Source organism: Lissotriton vulgaris, chromosome 7 (assembly GCF_964263255.1).
Source record: "Lissotriton vulgaris chromosome 7, aLisVul1.2, whole genome shotgun sequence".
Classification (NCBI taxonomy): Eukaryota; Metazoa; Chordata; class Amphibia; order Caudata; family Salamandridae; genus Lissotriton; species Lissotriton vulgaris.
This window is the reverse complement of record NC_141695.1, coordinates 131,867,397-131,887,242: the sequence shown is the minus strand read 5'-3', so window position 1 is coordinate 131,887,242 and position 19,846 is coordinate 131,867,397. Positions and strand designations below refer to the sequence as shown.

General features: G+C 43.3%; 1 long non-coding RNA gene across 1 annotated transcript in view; it reads left to right on the top strand.

Moving 5' to 3' along the window:
- Positions 1 to 1,562: 1,562 nt before the first annotated feature.
- Positions 1,563 to 19,846, top strand: part of LOC147700994 (uncharacterized) — a 78,217-nt gene continuing 59,933 nt past the window's right edge. The window contains exons 1-2 of the long non-coding RNA XR_015297422.1: positions 1,563 to 1,743; positions 11,843 to 11,941. This is a non-coding gene — a long non-coding RNA (uncharacterized LOC147700994). The remainder of the gene's footprint in view (positions 1,744 to 11,842; positions 11,942 to 19,846) is intronic.

Below are 19,846 nucleotides of genomic sequence, written 5' to 3'. Positions count from 1 at the left end.
CCATGTAAATCTGGGGGACTGCCTTGGTAGGTAGTATGCCTTTTATCCTTTTTATCCTGTCCTCACAATCAAACAAACCCTGCTCCCCTTTAGCCACTTCTTCGAAGGTGCAACCAAATGAAATGCATTCCTTCCAGTTGTCTTTGGACAGCAGTTCCGAAAAAGTGCATGTTCTGGTAGCTCCTTTCGGCAAAACCGGTATTCTTTTTGGTGTTACCATTTCATCCCTGAGGATGCAGGAGGGGGCTGAAACTTCCCCTACCCTGAACCTTGGTATGTTCAAGTGGCCTGTTTCTATGTCATCCCAGCCTGCTCGCCCTTTCCATTCCTCATTCCTAGAAGCCCTCTCAAATCCTTTTAGCATCGCTAAGTCTCCCTTACTTGGCAGCATATTCATACAAGGGATCCGTTTAGGTCTGAGAGGAGGGCCTGTTGTTCTTCTGCTATAGCTATAGCCATTACTACCGCTGGGATCAGCAGTCAGTATTTCAGATGAGGTCATACCTATCAATACTGACACAGACATGCAGTGTTGACTTTGTAACATGTCACACAACAAGACACAGCCTACATATTTGGATACTGGCAGCACGTGGGCAGGTGTGTGCAAACATAGCAGTCTGATATATTCAAAATTGTCACATACAGTTTCAGCATTTCTATATACTGGTTTCCTTCATATGTATCCCACAATCCTTCTTGGTCCCCTTTATTCACATCCACCCCCACATCAGTAATGTTCGTTGTTATATTCTGTTCATAGTCTCTTGGGGGTTTTGTTGGCTCAGCTCCATCACTACCATCCCCCACCCTTCCGTTAAGATGTGGTATTTCAAGCTCAGCAGAATACATTATTAATATTGCTGTTACTATTATTGCTGGAACTGGTAACAATTTGCAAGAATCACTGCTCTCCAGTTACATGTGTGTCTTTCATTTGACTGCATGACTCTGTACAAACCTTGCCCTTCCCTATGCTATGCAATCTTCTTGTGAATAGGCCCTAAGTTTATTCTTGGTCCACTCGGGCTCGTGAATAGGCCCTAATTTGTTCTTCTTCCTCTTGGTGCTATGCTAACTGTCCCTTAGAGTCAAGCATTTAACCACTGTTCTTCTCTTGTTTTTAATGTCTCGAATAGGTCTAGGACCAGTGACCTCTGTTGCAAAAACAGCACAATGGAGAATGTTCTAAGTTTTGAATAATGCTAGAAACCAGTACTTTCTATCGCAAAAATGGCAGCATTGAGAATGTCAAAACGTAGGTCTGTTAATTCTTGCTCAGGGACTTGCTCTGGGCCCGTTGGAAAGGCAATCTCATTAAAAATTAATCTTATTAGCTCACTGAGCAATAGTGCCCTCAGGACAAATAATGTTAAAGTTGCAGTTATGTCTCTTCCTGGGCACAAATTGGTTAATTGTATCCTGGACCGTTGTCCGCAGGCTTGTATTGACAAAGATCGAAGTCTATTTGTCCGGAGCCTTTGCATTTAGCCAGCAGTCCGTTAATTATTAATCCACTTCTTCAGCTTTCTGTTTGCTGGAGGAGCAAAGGTTGTATCCTCGGCTAGGCTCTGCTGCTGGTATCTGCATCGGTGGGATCTGTTCTCCGTCCCCGGGGGTCACTTTTTTCGTGTGGGACGCGTGGATCCACGAAGTTAGACCATCACATTTCACTGCTGTAGCCGTTGTAAGAATGACCTGCATTGGCCCCCTCCATCTGGGCTGCAAACAATTCCTCCGTGTGTGGGCCTTGGTACACAGTCAAAATATCGAGTTTGAAATATCGATGTACCAAAATATCGTGTCAATAATTTCGAAGGTGCAGAATATCGAAGACAAGAATGTCGTTGGACAGAATATCAACCCTAAGGTAAGTAATATCGAAATACTTAATATCGATGTAAGTAATATCGAAGTTAGTAATATCGATAGCATATATATCGATGTTACTAATTTCGAATACACTAATATCGATATTTGTATTATTTCTGTTGTTTTTCATTATGTATGTGTTATATGTTTTACTTAAGTAATTAAAATAAGTAATATTATATGTGTATTACATATACATATATTAATACATTTATTTATAAGTTAATTATATGTTTTAGTACCGGAGCGGGTTGTGGGTTTATAGGGGAATAGGGTGGGAAGCAATTTAATTATGTTAAAATGATTAATAATTAGTAGGATTTATTAATACATTGTAATAATTGGTAATTATTTTTAAATAATTGGAATATAATTTTAATTAATTGATTAATTGATAAATATGTTCTGTAGCGGGTTATGGGTTTATAGGGAAATAGATTGGGAAGTAATATAAATATGTTAAATTAATTAATAATTAGTAGTTAATATTAATTAATTATAAATAATTGGTAATTAAATGTAATTAATTGGTTAATCATTTTAATTAATTGATTAATTGATAAATATGTGTTATAGCGGGTTGTGGGTTTATAGGGGAATAGGGTGGGTAGTAATTTAATTATGTTAAATTAAAAAATAATTAGTAGTTATTACTAAATAATTTTAAATAATTGGTAAATAAATGTAATTAATGGTTATCTCATTATTTTATTTATTTATTTTGAAAGTTTTATATAGCGCGAACAAGATCTTTGCAGATATCAGAGCGCTTTACAAGGGCTCGGGGGGTATGGAGTAATAGCATGTAATAGTTGAGGTAGTTAGGTACAAGGTGCATAGTTACATAGGTAGGTCAAAAAACAGGAGGTAGATAATAGGTGAGGTAGTACAGGGTGCATAGTCAAACAGTTGCGCCAATAATATAAAAGTACAAAAATAAGCATATACTTGTTTAAGCGTGCTACAAGTGTTTTTGGAGATAACATCAAGGTGGGCATAGTTGAAGTAGATGCGTGCAGGATGTATAGTCACACAGGTGCATCAGTAGTACAAAAGTAGGGATGGTTGAGGTGCATCAGTAGTACAAAAATAGGGATGTTGAGGTGGTGTAGGTACAGTGTGCAAAGTCAGAAAGGTGCATTAACAATACATCAAAATACAAAGAGGGAACATATACAATCAAATAAGTCATGATACAAGTAGTACAGGTAGACCAAGGGGTCAGGCAGGTATTACGGAGCGGATTCATGAGAGCTACAGGATAATAGATCATGTGTATTTAGCCATGAGGATCGCTTTTACTTCTTTCTTAAACAGTTTGTTGGAGGAGATGAGCCTCGTTTCTGGAGGGAGTGAGTTCCAGATCCTGGGTGCCATTCCTGAAAAGGACCGTTTATAGGTTTTTTCCTTCCTGAATCTTCGAGGTTTCAGCAAAAGATTGTTTGTGCTTTTAGTAGTTCTAGAGCCACCCGAGATAGTCAGCTTTTGAGTGAGGTAGGCGGGTGAGTTCATGTGTACAGCCTTGTGAGTCATGCAGGCGATTTTCAGATGTATTCTGGCTTCAAAAGGTAGCCAGTTCAGGGATTTAAAGTCAGGGGAAATATGCGAGTGTTTTTTTGAGCCAGTGATGAGTTTTGCTGCAGCGTTAAGGGACGCTCTTAGGGGTGCCGTTGTAGTTAGGGGGAGCCCACAGAGGGCGGTGCTTCCGTATTCTATGTGCGGGATGACTATAGATTGTACTGCAGTTTGGAAGTCTTTGGCTGGAAGGAAGGCTTTAAGTTTTCTCAAGGTATTGATTTGGAAGTTCGCTCCTTTGGTTGCCTTGCTGATGTGCTGCTGCATGTTGAGATTGGCGTCAAGTGTTATGCCTAAGGATTTTGCTGAGTCTACGACAGTAGGTTGTACATTTAAAGCCGTTAAGTTCTTAAGCCATGCTTGAGCCGTAGAGATTTTTGCGGGAGGTGAGATTAGGAGGAACTCAGTCTTCAGTGCATTGAGTTTGAGGTGATTCTCTGCAAGCAGGATTGGGTGTTTCTGATCGTGGTGTTCAGAAGCATGATGTCCTTGGGGGATTGTATTTTGAGATAGAGTTGGGTGTCGTCGGCATACATGTGAAAGTGAACATTGGATGTCTGTAGCAAAGTAGTGAGAGGTTCCATAACTAGGTTGAACAGTGTTGGGGAGAGGGAGGATCCTTGGGGGACGCCTAGCGATACAGGTACCGGAGAGGACATCAGGTTGTTGCTTTTAAATCTTTGTGAGCGGTTGTGTAGAAAGAATGTGAACCACTTGAGAACAGTCCCTGATATGCCCATTCTTGTGTTTAGCAGTTCGAGTAAGTTCTCATGTTTAACTGTGTCGAATGCTGAGGAGAGATCCAGAAGTATGAGGAGGCAGGTATCATTATGGTCTAGGATTTGGAGGGCGTCGTCCACAATGTGAGTCATGGCTGTTTCGGTACTGTGCCCTGCACGGAAGCCTGACTGATGAGCATTGAGGAGATCAAACTTGTCTATGTGTTTAGTCAGTTGTAGCTGGACGCATTTATCCAACAGTTTAGCGAGGGTGGGAATATTTGTAATAGGGCGGTAGTTGTTTAGATCAGTGGGGTCTGCTGTTGTTTTTTTTAGAAGAGGTGTGACTTGTCCGACTTTGAGGGCGTCAGGGATGGATCCTTGTTGAAGAGAGCTATTGATAATTTTAGTCCAGAGTGGGAGGAGCAATGGGGTAAAATCTTTTACCGCGTTTGCAGGAAGGGGGTCAGTGAGGTGATTGGAAGGTTTCAGGGTGCTGGGCAGTCTGCCAATTTCTTCTTCGGAGTAGGTGCCAAAGGATGACCATGTAGCGTTGTTCTTTGGTTCAGGCGCTGCTGTGAGTTGGGGGTTGGAGTAAAGGATTGCGTCATTGAGGAGATCGCTTCTTATGTTGTCAGTTTTTTGATTAAAGAAAGCAGAGAAGTCTTCACAGGAAGGTGTGATGCTCATTGTGTTGATTGTCTGGGGTTGTTCTTTGGATTGTGTTCTGATTAACTCAAACAGTTTCCTTGGGCGTTTTTTTGCTTGGGCGAGCTGGAGGCTGAAGAAATCTCTTTTTGAGCGTTTTATTTTTCTGAAGTAGGCGTTTCTCTGTTTCTTCAGGCTTTTTAGGTGCAGTGCAGAGGGGGCTGACCTCCAAGTGCGCTCTGCCATTCGCATGGCCCGTCTATCCTCATTGAGGCTCCCGTCATACCAGGGGTTGGAGATCTTGGACGAGACTCTTTTCAGTTGCAAGGGTGCAGCCTCATTGATTATTGTGGACATAGCATTTAGATAATGGTCAGTCAGGTGTTGAACGTCCGTAGCGTCGGACGGAGGAAGTAGGAGATTGCAGCTGTTAGGCGGTAAGGAGTTTGCGTTGAGATTCTTCATGTCCCTTTTCCAGACTTTGGGCTTAGAGGGTTGCACTGAGTTAAATTTGATTTTTTCTTTGATAAGGAAGGAGACAATATGATGATCTGACCAGTCACAAGGTTGGATTGACTCCAGTTGAATAGCATCCTCTTTGGAGATGATAAGGTCGAGGATAGAGCCTTTCACATTGGTCGGGCTATTGCATATTTGGGTGAGATCAAGGGCGTTGAGGAAGCTTTTGAGGCTATTTACCACTTTGTCACTGCTGTCATTCCAATGAAGATTGCAGTCGCCAAGGAAAATTTGGGTGTCTTGCCGTCCTGAATTGGATGATATTGTGTCCATGAGTTGTTGGCAGAAGGAGAGCTTGTCCCCAGGTGCGTGGTATATGATGTGAAGTGAGCAGACCGGTTTGCTTTCGCTGATGACATCAAGGCAGAAGTATTCACAGGAAGTAAGAGAGGGGGCGGACGCTTTAGTAACTGAGAGGTTGCTTCTGTAGATACAGGCAATTCCCCCGCCTGTCTTTTTGGGCCTGTCAAGTCTAATGATACAGTAGTTGGGGGGGACTAAGATATCCAGGATAGGTGTAGAGGAATCAGACAACCATGTTTCAGTCAGAATGGCCAGATCCGGTTCCTGAGACATGATGAGCTCGGCGAACCCCGCAGAATGCCTTTGGGCCGATCTGCAATTGAGAAGTATGCATTTTAGGCTAGGGGCGCAGAGGGTGGAGGAAGGTTCTATAGCGATGGGCACATTAGTGAGGTTGTTGGGGACGGCGCCTCTGTTGTTATCCTTTTGGTGCCTGAGGGGGTTAGAGATAATCGTTGGGATGGACAGGCGGTTGGTGGCTAGGTGATTTTGGGGGGCCGGGACGTAAGATTGGAGAAGGGCGTGTGTGTCATGGTCTGAGACCGTATTGGTAGTGCGTCTGGGGCGGTTGGTGGTATTGCGAGCGGGGATAGAGGTCCAGTGTGGGGGGAGTTGTGTGATAAGGCGAGTAGGCGGTGAGGAGGAAGTGTTGTTAGGTGTAGGGGGAGTATTACGATTGGTGGTAATGCGATTGCGATTGGTATTGTGATGGTTGGTATTGCGAGAGGGGATAGAAGTCCGGTGTGGGGCGTGTTGTGTGGTAAGGCGAGTAGGCGGTGAGGAGGAAGTGTTGTTAGGTGTAGGGGGAGTATTACGATTGGTGGTAATGCGATTGCGATTGGTATTGTGATTGTTAGTATTGCGAGAAGGGATAGAAGTCCGGTGTGGGGCGTGTTGTGAAGTAGTGTGGCTCGCTGGTTAGAGGCGGCAGACCCGAGAGCAGAGGACGGCCCGGGACCAGGGTTCGATTCCCGGCGCGGCAGGTTTCTGCACCAGGGTCAGCGGACTCGATAATTCTCTCGCCTCGGTGCCCACTCTGATCAGCGATCACACTCGGCAACTCTGGGCATTAGCTTGCCTCATCTTCACTAACGGCCCCACCAGACCGCCGGGGATGCCTGGTCTCACCCTGGAGATACCCATTAAGGGACCATCTCTCAGGGAAGCCAGGAAGGGTTTCGCAGCGGTCGAAGCGCCTTGGGACCCTACGGGTAAGTAGTGCGCTATATAAATGCCAATACATACATACATACAAGGTGAGTAGGAGGCGCGGGTGAAGTGTTATTAGGTGTAGAGGTGGTGGTGGGAGGGGGGTGTCTGGGGTGTGTGATGAGCAACTCTTTGATGGAGTGTATTTCTTCTTTCAATTGGAGGAGGGAGGACATAATCATGTCCAGCGTGATGTTGGTCGCGGAGTTGGGGAGGGGTACAGGCGTAGAACCGGCGAATAGGTTGCTGGTGACAGGTGGGGATCGGTGTGGGGAAGTGGAGCTGGTCAAGGGGTTGGAAGTGTTAGAGAGAGGGTAGTTGTTAGGGATGGTGTTGCCGTTATCGGGAAGGGCATCAGTGCTAGGGAGGGGGGGAGGAACGGGGGAAGTGAGGGTGTTCTGTGTGTGGTGTGGGGTGGTGTGGAGGCTGGTGGTAGCGGGGGAGGAGGTGGGATAGTGGGGGGTGAGAGATTGAAGGAGGGAGAAGGCTAGGCGTGACATGAGTGCTAAGAATGGGGGGCGAGATAGGCGGATAGAGAGTAATGTTGTGTGGGGAGCAGTTGGGGAAGGAAGGGTGTTCTGATAAGATTGATGTGGAAGACGGGGCGGGAATGCTAAGTGTGGAGAGGAAGATAGGCGGGGAGAGAGACCTGTTGTGTGTAGTGCAGTTGGGGAAAGGAGGGTATTCAGAGAAGATTGGGGTGGAGGACGGGACAGGAGTGCAAGGGGTGGGGGGAGGTATGGGATGATGAGTGGCGAGACGAGGGTAGGTAGGGGGGATGGGGGAGTGGGTGGTGTGTGGGGGGGCGGGGTCTCTGTCTGAGATTGAGGGGTGGGGCGGGGTAACTGCAGCAGGTGGGTAATTGCCTGTGGTGCTGGGTGTGAAGGTGAGGTGAGTGTCGTTCTGGTGCTGAACTGGGTTTGGGGTGTTAAGGGTGGGTGCCGTGCCGTCAGGGGTGGTAGGACAGGGGGTGGTATGAGTGAGAGTCCGAGGATTGGATAGGTGCTCTTTGAAAGTGGGGAACAGGTTGTCAAGTAGTTCCAGGTTCCTGTCTGTCGCTTGAAATAGGATATTCCCATTGTTGTAAATAGTGATGGTGGTTTTGCCTGGGAAGAGTTGGGATTGTGTGATGGAGAGTGTTAGGCCATGTGTGGATTTCCTGGTGGTGGATACGTTGAGCAGGGAGAGGAACGCTTTTTTCCATTGAGCTCTGCGTGTAGTGTGGAAGATGATATCGGTGTTTAAGGGTCCATTGACGGATGAGAAGTAGGTGTCGGCAAAGGGGGTTTCTGGGTGGGACTTAAGGAAGTCGTGTTTGAAGCGTTTAGCGGCTTTTTTGGTGAGCATGGGTGGGTAGTTGATTTTGTATGTGTGCTTGCCGCTGAGATCCATGTTGCAGGTTAAATAAAATAAATGTGCTGAATGCACGCGACAAATGCCAACAGCAGGTTACACGGCTCCAAAGTGCCCTTAGGGCGCCACCGTGACACTAATGCGCCTATGTGACACTAGTGAGCGACCAGAATACTTGAGGTAGCAGTTGGTAAAATACAGGAGAGGAAAGTGTGAAATGGGTGCAGGTTGCAGAGTTTTGCAGAGTAGTGCAGAATACAATTGTAGGTATAATTCTGATAAAATACAAGAGCAGAACACATATGCAAAGCAATCAGTTACATGAGACAGATAGGTGTGTACCACAATACGGTAGTTGAGTTTGGTCTAGGGGTGGTGAGTTCTTAGTGTCAGTTCATATAGTGAGAATAAATGAACAGTCCAGCGACAATGACTAGTCCAAGATGGCCACCCGAGAGAGAGACTGGACAAAATGGCCGCCACATAGGTGGGAAAGAGTCAGTAGTCCTCTGTTTATTGTGGATGCTTTGTGATCAGGGAGGGCAGTTTCACTTTCATGCTAGCCCAGCTTCTAAGTTGCTGTGTGGGAGTCTTATCTTGCAGGAGCCTCGTGGACACAGGAGGTGATTTATTGCTTTAGCTTTTGGGCCCCCGCCATTTTGAACAATGGAGAGTTAAAAATGTGTAGTGGCAAATTCAAATAAATACCTTGTTAGAGCTTAAAGTATGTTTTAGCCCTCGCGGATGTCTTTTAGCATCTGGCTCCGCCAAGCCTCCATGCACCCCAGTGTCTGTATTTCACCCGGTCCGCTGCATAATATCTCATTATAAATAATTGATTAATCGATATATATGTTCTGTAGTGGGTTGTGGGTTTGTAGGGGAATAGGGTGGGAAGTTATTTAATTATGTATAATTAATTATTAATTAGTAGGAATTTTAAATTAAATTTAAATAATTGGTAATTATTTTTAATTAATTGGTAATTAATTTTAATTGATTGGTAAATAATTTTAATTAATTCATAAATAGATAAATGTGTTCTGTTGTGGGTAGTGGGTTTATAGGGGAATATGGTGGGAAGTAATGTAAATGTAATTAAGTAATAATTATTTTAAAATGATTGGTTTGTAAATAATATAATTGTTAAATAATTATTAATTGGTAATTAAATATTATAAAAAGATATTTTTTTAATATTTATTTTTGCTTAAATATATTTAGGTAATCATGTATTTTATAATTATGTATAGGTATTGTATATGGTTTAAAACATTTTAATACTTTATATCATTATTTAAATAAAAAGCATTTATTTATAAGTATGTTATTTTAACCCCTATGCTATCCAACATTTTCCCTACTGTTGCATTCTCTGGAGTTGGAATAGTAATTGTTACCCCTACACTATCCAACACTTACCCTACTGTTGTACTCTCTGGAGTGGGAATAGTAATTTTTACCCCTACGCTATCCAACGCTTTCCCTACTGTTGCACTCTCTGGAGTGGGAATAGTAATTTTTACTCCTATGCTATCCAACGCTTTCCCTACTGATGCACTCTCTGGAGTGGGAATAGTAATTTTTACTCCTACACTATCCAACGCTTTCCCTACTGTTGCACTCTCTGGAGAGGGAATAGTACTTTTTACCTCTACGCTATCCAACGCTTTCCCTACTGTTGCACTCTCTGGAGTGGAAATAGTAATTTTTACCCCTACGCTATCCAACGCTTTCCCTACTGTTGCACTTTCTGGAGTGGGAATAGTAATTTTGACCCCTATGCTATCCAGCGCTTTCCCTACTGTTGCACTCTCTGGAGTGGGAATAGCAGTTTTTACTCCTACGCTATCCAATGCTTTCCCTACTGTTGCACTCTCTGGAGTTGGAATAGTAATTGTTACCCCTACGCTATCCAACACTTTCCCTACTGTTGCACTCTCTGGAGTGGGAATAGTAATTTTTACTCCTACGCTATCCAACGCTTTCCCTACTGATGCACTCTCTGGAGTGGGACTTGTAATTTTTACTACTACGCTATCCAACGCTTTCCCTACTGTTGCACTCTCTGGAGTGGGAATAGTAATTTTTACCTCTACGCTATCCAACGCTTTCCCTACTCTTGCACTCTCTGGAGTGGGAATAGTAATTTTTACCCCTACGCTATCCAATGCTTTCCCTACTTTTGCACTCTCTGGAGTGGGAATAGATATTTTTACTCCTACGCTATCCAATGCTTTCCCTACTGTTGCACTCTCTGGAGTGGGAATAGTAATTTTTTACTCCTACGCTATCCAATGCTTTCCCTACTGTTGCACTCTCTGGAGTTGGAATAGTAATTTTTCCCCTACGCTATCCAATGCTTTCCCTACTGTGGCACTCTCTGGAGCGGGAATAGTAATTTTTACCCCTACGCTATCCAACGCTTTCCCTACTGTTGCACTCTCTGGAGTGGGAATAGTATTTTTTACTCCTACGCTATCCAACTCTTTCCCTACTGATGCACTGTCTGGAGTGGGAATAGTAAGTTTTACTCCTACGCTATCCAACGCTTTCCCTACTGTTGCACTCTCTGGAGTGGGAATAGTAATTTTTACCCCTACGCTATCCAACGCTTTCCCTACTGTTGCCCTCTCTGGAGTGGGAATAGTAATCCAACGCTTTCCCTACTGTTGCACTCTCTGGAGTGGGAATAGTAATTTTTACTCCTACGCTATTCAATGTTTTCCCTACTGTTGCACTCTCCGGAGTTGGAATAGTAATTTTTACCCTACGCTATCCAATGCTTTCCCTACTGTTGCACTCTCTGGAGTGGGAATAGTAATTTTTACTCCTACGCTATCCAACGCTTTCCCTACTGTTGCACTCTCTGGAGTGGGAATAGTAATGTTTACCCCTACGCTATCCAATGTTTTCCCTACTTTTGCACTCTCTGGAGTGGGAAGAGTAATTTTTACTCCTATGCTATCCAACGCTTTCCCTACTGTTGCACTCTGTGGAGTGGGAATAGTAATTTATATTCCAACGCTATCCAACACTTTCCCTACTGTTGCATTCTCTGTAGTGGGAATAGTAATTTTTACCTCTACGCTATCCAAAGCTTTCCCTACTGTTGCACTCTCTGGAGTGGGAATAGTAATTTTTACCCCTACGCTATCCAACATTTTATATAATTAATTGTAAAAATATTAAAAGTATATTTAATTTTTTATGTTTTGTACATTTTATTTATGTTATAGTTTTATGTTTGTAAATGTATTAGTAAATTAGAATATATTTTAATAATTTATAAGTTTGTAAAATAATTATTACAACATATTGTTCAGAACATATATATTATATATTTACAGTATATATTTAATTAGTACATTATTATTATATATGTATTATTTATTAATTTTGAACATTATTAGATACTTACAACTATGTATATTATATTTATTAGTGTTATTTAATTTATTTTACAATTATATTTTAAAAGAAAAAAAAAGATTTTTAACATCGATATTTTTAACATCTATATTATTTTTTCGATATTTTTGTACTTGTACCATGTTGTAGATAGGATGTCGATATTCTTGCCCTCAATATTTTAGACTCAATATTTCTGTAGGTCGATATTTTGGAGGTCGAAATTTTGTCAGTGATTCGTGGGCCTTTACCCAAATGCAGTCCCCTGGTAGCAGATCGTGGGCTGGTGGCGTTGCGGCCTCTGGAAGGGACTTCAGCACCTGACAATGGAGGTAACGTAAAATATCGGTTAACTTCTTAAGGTAACACAATAATAAGTCATCCGTTACTGACAGGGGGGCTGTTGAGATGTGCCCAGGTATGTTCATTGGCCTTCCAAATACGATGTCATGTGGGCTCAGCTTTGTTACTCTGTCTGGTGTACATCTCATTGCTAGAAGCGCTAAAGGCAGCGCATCTACCCATGAGAGGTCTGTTGACGCACAAATTTTAGCTATCTTATTTTTCAAAACTCCATTCTTCCTTTCGACAGCGCCTGCTGCTGGTGGGTGGTAAGCACAATGCAACTTTTGTTTTATGGCCAATCCCTTGCATAGTCCCTTTATAACATTCGAAATGAATACAGGCCTATTGTCGGATGCCAGGAGGGAGGGTACACCAAACCTTGGCAGTAGCTCCTTCCGTAGACACTTGGCCACGCTCTGTGCATCACAATGTTTGGTGGGATAGGCCTCTGTCCATTTGCTGAACATACTGACAATGTCCAAAACATATTTATATGACTGGGTTGGGGGCATGTCTATAAAATCAAGCTGAAGGCTTTCAAATGGCCCATGGGGAGGTGGGAAGTGGCCAGGCGCAGTTGGGGTACCTTTTCCGGTGTTATATTGAGCACAGACAGAACACTGCTTGCACAGCCTTTCTGCTGTCTGGTGGAATTTTGAGTTATACCAACACTGGGAAAACAATCTGATCGTGCCATCACGTCCTACATGTGAGGGCCAATGGAACAGTCTGCTCATTGAACCCAAATGGTATTGCTTTGGATAGCTTGGAAGACTTTACTCAACAGGAAGTTAGTGACATTTTGCAACGATTTCGGCAACGTGGATGGTGCGCCTTTATGAATTGGGCGCTGCAGGTATCATGTTAGATGCAGGGGATGCCTTGAAATTTTGCTCTTTGAGTTCCGATTCTACTGTACAAGATCATTTTCGAAATTTTAATGGTGCTGGCCAGATTAGTCTACTCCAGTTGGTGACTGATGGCTGTAACCATAAATATCCTACTGAATCTGACTGGCCTGTAAATGACAAGCCGTGGTACACTTTGCGCGATGCGGCGCAGCGGTTGAAAGAGGAGGTGATGAAAACTGCGATTTTTCTCAGTACTGCTGACAGGTTGTTGGATGGCTTATTGACATCTTCTGTGCGGAATCGCATTATCCGTTCTTCCCCTGTTGCTTATAAGCAGGTTATGATGACTTTGTTAATTAATCAAACTGGCAATGCTCTATCTATGGTGCTTAAATCTGTCCGTCAGCTTGGTGAATTGGGTGACTGGTTTAAACCTGAGAGACAGTCTCGACCGGAGGGTCGTACTGCTGGAGATTATAAATTCTCTAGACGTGATATGTTTCTTGCGCTGTTGAGTGATGGTGTGAAAAAGGAGGACATTGATGGTGAACCTAATAATCGCCTATGGGAGATGTTTCGCAAGCGTGGTTTGGATCGAAAGGAGGGTGCCCGTCGTGTGCGTAAGAATGATTGTGATAGCGGTTGTTCTGATGATAGTGGTGACGACAGGCGTCGTGTGGATTCTGATCGTCGTGATGAACGGCGATATGAGCGTGATGTGTCCCCTCGTCGCGAGAAGGAGAGGGGGGCAAGAGGGGGAAAGAGAAAGGGGGAGAGATGATCGCGTCTAGAACAGATATAGAGATGAAAGGGATCAGTCCCCTGAGTTGAGGAGAAGGGAGGATCGACACAGACTTTCCGATCGTAATTCACAGTACCATACAGATGACAGGAATCCATTTCGTAATGGAGATGGATATGAACATGATGTTTTAATACCCAAGAAACATGAGAGCATTTACCCTGATTTGTCCTGGTTGACAGAACGCAGTAAGAATGACTAGGAAATAGGTCAAGCTCCAGTACGCAGGTGGGCTCATAAAGACAATAGACCCTATGTAGATATTGAAATTTTTTGGAAACATCGTAATATCCAAAGGGCCCGAGCATTGGTAGATACAGGAGTGGAGGCCACTCTTATTCATGGAAAATCAAAGAAATTCAAAGGCCAATTTTTCACAATTACTGGTTTAGGTGGAAAGGAAACTCCCGCAGCACAAACTACACTTGAAATGAGAATAAGCAGAATTCCCCGAAAAGAATATTCTGTATTAGTTGTACCACTTTTGGAGTATATAATTGGAATTGACATTCTAAAAGGAATGATTTTGCATTTAGATGACGGCTGTTATCAATTTGGAACTAAACATTATATATCGTCCAGACCCGTACGGGTTGGTCATTTGAGAATGCCCCCCATAAAAATCCCTCAGGCTACAAAAGTTGTTTCTCAGAAACAATATTGTATTCCAGGTGGCCATGAAGAGATTAGTGCCACTATTCAGGATTTGGTGGATGCAGGAGTTATAACTCCGGTTACTTTTGCTTGGAATAATCCCGTTTGGCCCGTGCGCAAGAGTGATAATTCTTGGCGCATGACTGTTGATTATCGCGAGCTGAACAAACATACACCCCCTTTGACTGTTGCAGTACCGGATATTATTACTTTAATTGAAAGAATCCAAAAGCATCCAGGTGCATGGTATGCATCCATTGATATTGCTAACGCCTTCTTTTCAATTCCGATTGCCCCCGAGTGTCAGGAACAATTCAGTTTTACATGGGATGGACGTCAAATGACGTTTAGAAGTCTTCCCCAAGGCTATGTACACAGTCCTACGATCTGTCACCGGCTGGTGGTGGAACATTTGTCCGAAGTATCTGTACACCCGCAAATCCAGATCTGTCATTATATTGACGACATTTTGATTCAAGGTGAAACACAAGATCAAGTTCAGACCCAATTAGATCAAACCCTTGAGTGCTTACGTGAGAAAGGTTGGGAAATTAATCCCGATAAGTTACAAGGTCCATCCCAAAGTGTAAAGTTTTTAGGCATCAATTGGCATGAAGGTCACAGAGAGGTGATCCCACAGGTTAAACAAAAAGTTTTAGATTTTGCAGTCCCAAGAAACAGGAAGGAAGCCCAGAGCTTCATTGGCTTGTTTGGCTTTTGGCGTCAGCATATTCCACATTTGAGTCAGATATTGGCCCCTTTATATCGAGTCACTCACAAAAAGAATGTGTTTGAATGGGGCGAACCACAGCAAGCTGCATTCAATCTAGCAAAAGAAGCGATTCAGTATGCTCTGGATCTGTGGCCTGTGTGCGAGGGTGATGTGGATTTGAATCAATCAAAGACATTTATAGAGCGCACTACCTACCCGTAGGGTCTCAAGGCGTGCAAAGTCTTTATGCAAATTGGAGTCTGTGGCAAAAACAAGGCAGACAAAAAGTACCATTAGGATTTTAGACCAAAAAGTTACCTGAGGCTGGTGAGCGTTATACACCTTTTGAGAAACAGTTGCCTGCGTGCTATTGGGCTCTGGTGGCTACCGAGCAATTGACTTTGGGTCATGATGTGATTTTGAGACCTGAAATTCCTATCATGCAGTGGGTTTTGAGTTCGCCAAAAACTCATCGAATTGGACATGCTCAAGAAGCGAGTGTGATTAAATGGAAATGGTACATTCAAGATAGGGCACGTGTGGGTCCGAAAGGTGTAGCATCTTTACATGAGCAAGTGGCGCAGGCGCCATCGATGGAGACTGGAAGTGATTGCTCTGTACCTGTAGTACAGGAATCTCCTGTTAAGTGGGGTAAGCCATTTGATGATTTGTCAGTGGAGGACAGAAAACATGTGTGGTTTACTGACGGTTCAGAAAAGTTCATAGGAGAAAAACGGCATTAGAAGGCAGTGTCCTATAATCCGATCACACAAAAGTTACTGAGTACAACCGGTGAGGGAAAGAGTAGTCAATTCGCTGAATTATATGCAGTTTACCAAGTTTTGAAACAGGAATTACCTGCCACATGTCATATTTTTACTGACTCCTGGTCCATTGCTAATGGACTGGCAGTTTGGTTACCAACTTGGCATTCTCATAATTGGGAATTGCATTCAAAAGAACTGTGGGGAAAAGAATTATGGGAAGAAATTTGGGAGATGATCCCACAAAGTACTGTGACAATCTTTCATGTGGATGCTCATACCCCGATAGATTCCCTTGACAAATTATTTCATAACATTGCAGATGAGAAATCTAAAATTGCTGAGGCAGTGGTGGACATGCAAGATTCTGATTTGGCGGGATTGGCGAAATGGGCCCACCGGAAAGCAGGACATTTTGGAGAGAGAACCACTAGCAGGTGGGCCGCCGATCGAGTAATTTATATTCCTTTAGATCTCATTAAAGACACCATTTCCCATCTGTCAACATTTCCGACGAAGAAAAGTACCACAAATTGTTAGAGGTCATTTACATCGAGGAAAATTGCCCGTTCAAATTTGGCAGATTGACTATATTGGTCCACTCCCTATGAGTAAAAATTGCCAATATGTTTGTACAATTGTCGATACCTATAGTGGCCTTTTAGTGGCCTTTCCTTGTAAACAAGCTACCCAAGTGAATACCATTAAAACATTGGAATTGATTATGCTCTATTATGGTGTTCCATTTCAAATTCAATCCGACAATGCATCCCACTTTCGTAGAAGATTGGTACAGGAATTTTGTGTGGAAAATAACATTGAATGGGTGTTTCATATACCATATTATCCACAGGCATCAGGCCTTATTGAAAGAATGAATGGTTTGCTAAAAGAACAATTACAAAAATTGACTGACAATAAATATAAGAATTGGAGAGATTATTTGTTCCAAGCACTGTTAATTTTGAACAATCGTCCCTCTTTGAATGCTGAATCTCCTTTAATGCGTTTATTTCCTCCAGTTGTTGATGCAAAGCCCAACTCCATTGGTAATACTGTAATGTACTGGGAAATTTCCCCCGGAGCCCTGGCTCCATGCAGAGCAACACCAGGTTCCGCAGGCTTGGACCTGCATGCCATGAGTGACACTGTGATTAAGATTAAAGATCGAGTCATCATTGAAACTGGTGTTGGTGTCTGTATACCAACTGGAAATTTTGGACTGACTGCCCCTAGATCGGGCCTGGCCTTAAAAGGCATTCAAGTACTCGGAGGAGTAATTGACAGCGATTATCAGGGAGAGATTAAGGTTCTCCTGCTGAATAGCAGTTAGGTTGATTAATCGATTCAAAAGACTGACCGAGTTGCTCAATTGCTAATTATGCCTGTTTTCAGTGGTGAGATTCAGAAAGGCACCGCCCCAACTTTGCTAACTGTGCGAGGCCAGAAAGGCTTTGGCTCTACGGATAATCCTGGAGCGAGAATATGGGTGCAATCGCCTAAAAATCCCCCTGAACAAGCTGAAATCATTGCAACCCGTCATGACAATACCATTTTAGTAATGAGACCAGGGAAAGATAGCTGGGAAGCTGTCCCGGCTGACAAATGTTATCTACGAGAATGAATAATGCCTTTCTTTGATTTTCTTTCAGATCACTCTCTGGACTGTTGCTGCAGGATGTGCCGGCGTTGGACTCCTTTTGGCCTGCTACGTCGGGAGAGGAGGGAACCCACAGACTTTGGTTGATTCGAGAACCCGAGTACCGCGTTCCTTCGCTGCATGGGATTCATCATCGAACTTTTGGACAACTTTAGCTAAACGAGTAACCAATTCTCCACATTTTTGCCTAACACCGATGCGTTCAGTGACTGACATTCTAGCGACCTGTTTGGTTGCTGTCCCCGCTTCCTTAGAAACTTTGAAGCATATTTTTAATATATCAAATGCCCGACCCAATGTAATTCTTGGTGATCTTGCCGCGCATGAGTACTGTCCCTTATGTACTATCCTTTCAGATTCAATGCCCCTGATTCATTCCCAAATCACTACCTATAATATCACACAGGGTGACCTGTGTTTCTTTCTTACTAGTGATCCCAATGCAATTACTGAATGTGTAAAGTTGAAGCTCAAAGCAGCAACTTCTTTTTCGGCCCATGAACGAACTTTGTGCTCCCGGAGACCTCCAAAGTCATGTACTTCTGTTAAAAATAATATGACCTGTAAGAGTATAGTAGTTGCCCCTAGCCATTATCGTACAATGTTGTTGCCTTCTGGTTGGCTGTTTTCCTGTGGCAACACCTCTTGGCCCTATATTCCCGCAAATATTTCCGGACGCCCATGTGCCATCACTAGACTGAGTTTATTAATGTTTTCTTCACATCCTAATACCTATTCCCGTATAGTTCGTAATGCTATGATGTACATGAGGATTGTGATTCTTCCTTACATCTCGATTCCAAGTCTGAATACCTTAGTTTAGCTATTTCGATTATTGGTGTCCCAGCATTGGCTGTTTATAACGCTAAATCCATCGGGAAAATGGCCTGTTGGATGGTCAAATCACTCAATCATACTAATACAATTTTGTCTGATATGTTATTAGATGCCCAGGGTGAACGCAGAGCTATTCTGAAAAATCGTGCTGCTAGCGATTATCTTTTGCTTAAACATGGACATGACTGTTCTGATTTTGAGGGTCTTTGCTGTTTCAACCTATCAGACCATACTAATTCCATTCGAGCTCATATTGACAAACTTCATGACTTGACTGAAGAGGTGAGAAAACACATTGACCAGGGCAGGTTTGACTGGCTCTTCAATTGGTTACCTGACTTACATTCCTTACGACAGATATTAGGGGGTATTATGATTGCTATTAGTATTTTAGTGGCTATTTGCTGCTTTATTCAGTGCATTCCTTCCCTACTCCAATACTGTAGATTCAGCACGAGAAATAGATCAGTTAGTTTTGTTTCATATTATTCTTCCACAGACATGAGTTCCATTTAACGAATGATTAATAGACTAAAGTCAAGGGTGAAGTGTTCTGACTGACTTTTTCAGCCTTCCTGTGAGAGAAGATGATTGGAGGTGACTCCAGTCTATTATCATTCTAGTGCAAGGATTAGAACCATAGACAGGGCCCATTCACAGGGCACAGTAATGCACTTTCGTACCCTTTTCCTTAGATCAGGGCTTATAAACTTATGTTAGGGGATAGATTCATTAGTACTAGTGATAATCCGTCCTTTTGCAAGAGTGTTAGTATACCTTCTATGGAGTTATGCTTATTTCGGGCCTTGTAGGCCTCAAACGGGAGAGACTCCATCTTGCTTTCTGCCCCGGCAGCTTGAGATGCTTCTAGGTCAAGTGTAATGTTTTAGTTTCGAAGTGTTGTTCGCTTGGACAGAACCGGCTCAGGCTGGCCCTTATCGAAAGACTGTATTTTTCTCCATTCCGAAGACACAACATCAGGCCGGCCGGCTGGGAACGTGTCCTTGGTACGGGAGGTACAAGAATTTGGTGGGCGGCAGGTTACTGGCCGTAACTTTCCATGAAGGGACAAGCTTCCATATTGGCGAAAGCATGAGGCAGTGAGTTAGTCAGTCTGTAGGCGGCAGCTAGCCGTTAGCATCAATGCCATTAATTATTTCCAGGCAGACAATCGCCATTTTGAAGTCCGAGAAAGACCGAGAGGCTGATACTCTCTGAGAAAGATTGAAGTTATTTTAGTTGGAGCAGCTGGCGAGCTTTGACCCATTAGATCAGAGCATTCCGAATGAAGCAGTTAGTCAAGAGAACGAATACCAGAGTGGCTGAAACTGAGTTATAAGATCGAAGCCGAGAAGTGAAGATGGTCCGTGATTGAGAGGAGAGAGGAGTAGCGCAGAACAGCCAGACAGAAAGCAGCCAATAAAAGGAAGGTTTCAGTGACTTGGAGGGAAGCAGAGAAAACCGAGCATAGCGGTGCAGACCTGTACCCGTGACTGCTGAAGGGTGACTTTAAGACGAGCCAAGACACAGACGAGAAGGAAACCTAGATGACTGCTGAACCCTGACTTCACGTTAATCAGGTGACGTCAGTCTATATTTTATAGTGTGCACA